Below are 5258 nucleotides of genomic sequence, written 5' to 3'. Positions count from 1 at the left end.
TTGAGGAACCGCCATACTGCTTTCCAGAGTGGTTGAACAAGTTTACACTCCCACCAACAGTGTAGTAGGGTTCCCTTTTGACCACATCCTCTCCAGTACTTGTAATTATTAGTTTTCCTGATAATGGACATTCTTACTGGGGTGAGGTGGAATCTCAATGTTGTTTTGATTTGCATTTTTTTTAATGGCCAATGATGTAGAGCACTCTTCATGTATCTCTTAGCCATTCTCATTTCCTCTTCAAAGAAGTCTCTTTTTAGGTCTTTAGCCCATTTGTTGGTCATTGCCTTAAATATGAAACTGTACATCACTTTCACAATAAAGAAATGAAAACAAAACAGTCCCTTTTCCAAACTCAGCTCTTTATTCCATCACTCTGAGTTCTTTCTTACCTCTTGAATAAAATATGCTCCTAGAGATTACACTCCCATAGTCTTGCACAGACATTTACAGGCACAGAAATCAGAAGAGCAAAGGAAAGCCACCAAGCAACTACATGATCACCTCAGGGCACTGACAAGTGTTGCAGTGTCTGAGGGTCAGAAATATGTACCCTGATCTTGAATCTGACACTTAATAGTTCTGCAGCCTTTGGCAAATTATTCATTCCTTTCTTGCCTCAGATATTCCCACATCTGTGGGGTGATGATAACAGCATGTGCTATGTGGGGGTGTTAGAAGAACTACATGAGTCAATGCATTTTAAAGGCTTGGAGCATGGCATTATATGGAAAAGTTACATAGATTTGGATCACCTGACTGGACTAAGGCTCAAGTAGTAAAATACCAACCCAGCAAGGAAAAGGTCTCAATTTCAAATATAGTCCAAAGGAAAAAGAAAAAGAAAAAAATCTCTGTAGAAGAAAGGGTAGAAGAAACACTAGGACTTCTCAACACAGGCAGAAACTTTCTGAGTAAAGATCCAGAAGCACAGTAAATCAAAGAAGGAACTGATAAATGGGACTGCATCAAACTGAAAAGTTTCTGTACAGCAAACGACACAGTTAACAAGCTAAAAAGACAGCTCACAGAATGAGAGCTCCTTGCTAGCTATACATTAGACAAAGAATAAATTTCTAGATTATATAGAGAGCTTAAGAGACGATAAGCTCAAAGAATAAACATCTCAATTAATAAATGGGCAAATTCGCTACATAGAGATTTCTCACAAGAAATGAAAATGGCCAACAGACATAAAAGAAATGCAAATAAAAACAGCCCTGTTCCACCCTGTGGCAGTCCCCCAGGCCCAGCTGCGCGGGCTGCGCGCCTGGCAGGGCCACCGCTGCCAGAAAAATGACAACATAGAAGAAGATCTTCCAGAGCACAAGAGACCCTCGGCCCCTGTGGGCTTCTCATAGATAGACCCCAGCAAGCCTGAAAGTATATTGAAAATGACAAAGAAAGGGAAGACCCTCATGATGTTTGTCACCGTGTCTGGGAACCCCACCGAGAAGGAAATAGAGATCACCAGCCTGTGGCAGGGCAGCCTGTTCAATGCCAATTACAATGTCCAGAGCTTCATGGTGGGGTCAGACCTTGCCACCTTCATGCTTCATGATGGGGGCTATGCCTGGGAAATCAAGGACTTTCTGGTCAGTCATGATAGGTGTGCTGATGTGACCCTAGAGGGACCGGTGTACCCTGGCAAAGGAGGAGGAAGCAAAGAGAAGAATAAAACAAAGCAAGAGAAAGGCACAAAGAAGGAAGATCCAAAACCCAGGGCTTCCAAGGTAGACAACAGGACTGGAAAGAGGCGAGAAGACCTGTAGCAGGGCTGAGGCTCCTGAGGGAGCAGGCAGGAAGCTGCACATCAGTGACATTGTCCCCTAAGAAGGGTCTGTCTGTCACCAGGCCAGCTTCTGGCAGTGTCAGCATTGTTGTTAAATGCTTCCAGTGCAAGGCAGAGGTTTTCTGACTAATGCTAAACACTGAAGATCTTAACTACTCCCAGCCACTTCGTGCAGAAGCTTGACTGTTGCTTCTTCCAGAGTCTGGTGAGCTGTGGACACCCTTCTCCCTTGCCTGCTCCCATAGCCTGTCCCATGGTGTGCTGTGTCTGTGCTTTTGATTTTCTGTGGACCATATAGATGTCAGGGCCTCCTGGCTGTGGGAGTGCTGCAGCCGTTGTTTTCCTACAGTGAAGATCAGGTGCAACCAGGAAGCCAAGCCTTGTGGGTCCTGGCTGAGGAAAGCGGTGCTGGTGTTGAGGGCAGAATTTTCCATGTCACCTGACAGCTCTGAGGTGGGGGCGGGGAGCAGACTCAGTGACCTCATTTACAGTGGTTCTAAGCATCTTTTTCTGATAAAGTACCTCATTTGTGTTTTGTGTGGGGAAAAAACAACACTGAGATTTTACCACACCCCAGTTAGAATGACCATCAAGAAACAGATGCTTGCATGAATGTGAGTGAAAAGGAACTTTAGTACACCACTAGTGGGAATGTTCACTTGTTCAACCACTCTGGAAAGCAGTATGGTGGTTTCTCAAAAAACTAAACATAGACCTATCCTGTGACCCATCTGAGCATTTATTACAAACCAGGATACAGTAAAGCCACCAGCACAACCATGTTCATTGTAGTACTGTTCACCAATCATAGCAAAGGGATGGAATCAGCCCAGATGCCCTTCAGGGGGTGAATGGATCAACAAAATGTGATACATGTACACAATAATACTCATGTACTAGATTGATAATGAATCATTTGCAAAGATATGAAAGGACCTGGAAAAATATCATGTTAAATGAAGTAAGTCAGGCCTATAGAGAAAATGGATGCATGTTTTGTATCATAAGTAGAACATAAGATTAACTTGTAAATATGTAAGTAAATACTTTGGGGGCAGTATCCAAGTGTACATAAGTATATTAACTAAAATATGGTAGAGTAGGGGGAGAGCTCAACCAGTGTAATTCCTTAGAAAGGCTTCACTCATAGTCCAACAAAATGAATGCCAGGAAATTGGTACTCAAAAGGTGGGGGAGATGGGAAATTAAGATCAAGGAAGAAGACAGAATAATAAAGAGAAGAAGAAGGGGAGAATGCAGTCATAAAATTCAATGCATAACCTACAAAACTAAGAAAATTGAAGAAAAGAAAGGGTTGGGAGGGATGGGGGAGAATAATGGGGATCATTGGATTCATAAACTGCTCTGTTAAATGCCAACTCCTTTGTACAACTACTTTAAGATAATAATAATTTAAAATAATAATAATGTAAAATAATAAATAAAAAATAAATGTAAATAATGTAGAAAAATAATGTAAAAGAATAAATGTTTTTTGTTGTTGTTGTTTTGTTTTGTTTTTGTTTTTTGCCAGTCCTGGGGCTTGGACTCAGGGCCTGAGCACTGTCCCTGGCTTCTTTTTGCTCAAGGCTAGCTAGCACTCTGCCACTTGAGCCATAGCACCACCTCTGGCCATTTTCTGTATATGTGGTGCTGGGGAATTGAACCCAGGGCTTCATGTATACAATGCAAGCACTCTTGCCACTAGGCCATATCCCCAGCCTAGAATAAATGTCTATATTTAAATGGCATGTCTGCTATTTGCTTAGCATTTATTTAGTTTTTGAGGTAATAGCAATTAATATACCTCAAAATCTAAAGCATTCAAGAAACATAAAGAAAAATATCCTTCCCCTGACAGTCTGATGTGGGTGGAAAGAGGCTGATCTCCTGCTCAGGTGAAATCCTGTCAGTCTCTCCTATGCACATTAGGGCTACTTGGTATAATTTTGAACACCTATACCAGTTTAACTTGTTCCATGGCTTAGGATGGGCCTGCAAAGGTGACTGAGAGGACAGCCACCAGCTCCCCTAAAATTTGCCTTAGGAAGCTGACCATCTGGAGGAAAATTGATTAAGGACAAGACAGTAATAGAAAGGACACAAAACTGCAGTCGGGAAAGTCAGACAAAATGAGGGGGAAAGCAAAAGTAATTGTGACAGAGTGAAATAGACAGTGGAGAATGTCCTAAAGGAATATTTTGCTCTGTGTGTGTGTGTGTGTGTGTGTGTGTGTGTGTGTGTGTGTGTGTGTTCAAAAATCTATCCAATCTAATTCCCCAAATTTAAACCTGGGGTGGGGGGAATAATCTCACAAAGCTGATACAATTTTGCTCTACAATGTTCAGCATATCTAAATCACATTGACTCAATCCTTAATTTAATTTAGAAAAATAAAATATTTTGAGCAGCATATATGGAACATTGTAGCAAAAACAGCCCAGTCTTCAGGCTGCTGTGGTCCTGTGGCGATGCTCTGGCCCCCGGTACCATTTACAGGAGCAGCCTCATTGCCTGCCATCAGGCTTTGGATCTAGTTCAAGTTCACTGGCAACTCAGCACTTTGTGTTCTAGGCCACTCCATCTGAAATTCTCTATGCACATGAAACCTGAGCGCCACCCCACTAGCAAACACGCTAATTCCATCAACCCCCTACCAGTGGACTTTTGTTTTTAATCTCAGTTTCAGGCTTCCTCTGATTCTTTTTTCCCTGCTAACAACCAGATGACCTTTGTTATTTTGTTTATTTGCTTGACAGTAGTGTATTAAGATTTATATCAATATATGTTGCTTTAGAAAGGCATTCATATTGATTAATATAATTCAATTTACTTATCCTCTGCAGTTTGAACTAAAAGCTGTACATAACTCCTATGTAAATGAAATAAACAAGGCTGGATTTATTTATTTATCTATTAAAAATGTGTAGAAGCCAGGCACCGGTGGCTCACAATCCTAGCTAGCTCAGGAAGCTGAGACCTGAGAATTATGGTTCAAAGCCAGCCTAGGCAGGAAAGTTCATGAGACTTTTATCTCTAATTAACCTCCAGAAAACTGAAAGTGGTGCTGTGGCTCATGTGGTAGAGTGCTAGCCTTGAGTTGTAGAGCTCAAGAATAGCACCCTAGCCACACACCTGACCAAAAAAAAAGTGTAGAAATTTTCACTTAAATGCTTTTAAAGCAGGCACCAACAAACCATGAAGATAAATTTAGTTTTGCTTTACTTTTAGAAAGAAAAGCAAAACACATAGAAGCATAATGATTGGTTCCATTGAACTAACTTTTAATATTTCGGTATGATTTTAAATTTTTTCAGCAAGTATTGTGTGGGTTGTGGTAGGACATAATACTGATACTAAATAAAGGCATATGCTTTTCTCCTGTTTGAATTCTTTGAATGTCAATTCACTGGCCTACCCGAATTCCCTGTGAAGATGAAAGTTAATGTTCCTCTCCTACATGATC

The 5258-nt window shown here is 41.1% G+C and overlaps 1 pseudogene; it reads left to right on the top strand.

The window, feature by feature from the left end:
• Positions 1 to 1202: 1202 nt before the first annotated feature.
• LOC125357586 lies at positions 1203 to 1913 on the top strand (annotated as a pseudogene).
• The last annotated feature ends 3345 nt before the right edge of the window (positions 1914 to 5258 follow it).

This window comes from Perognathus longimembris, chromosome 9 (assembly GCF_023159225.1).
Source record: "Perognathus longimembris pacificus isolate PPM17 chromosome 9, ASM2315922v1, whole genome shotgun sequence".
NCBI lineage: Eukaryota > Metazoa > Chordata > Mammalia > Rodentia > Heteromyidae > Perognathus > Perognathus longimembris.
The sequence above is the reverse complement of the archived record's forward strand: the minus strand, read 5'-3'. Positions and strand labels throughout refer to the sequence as shown.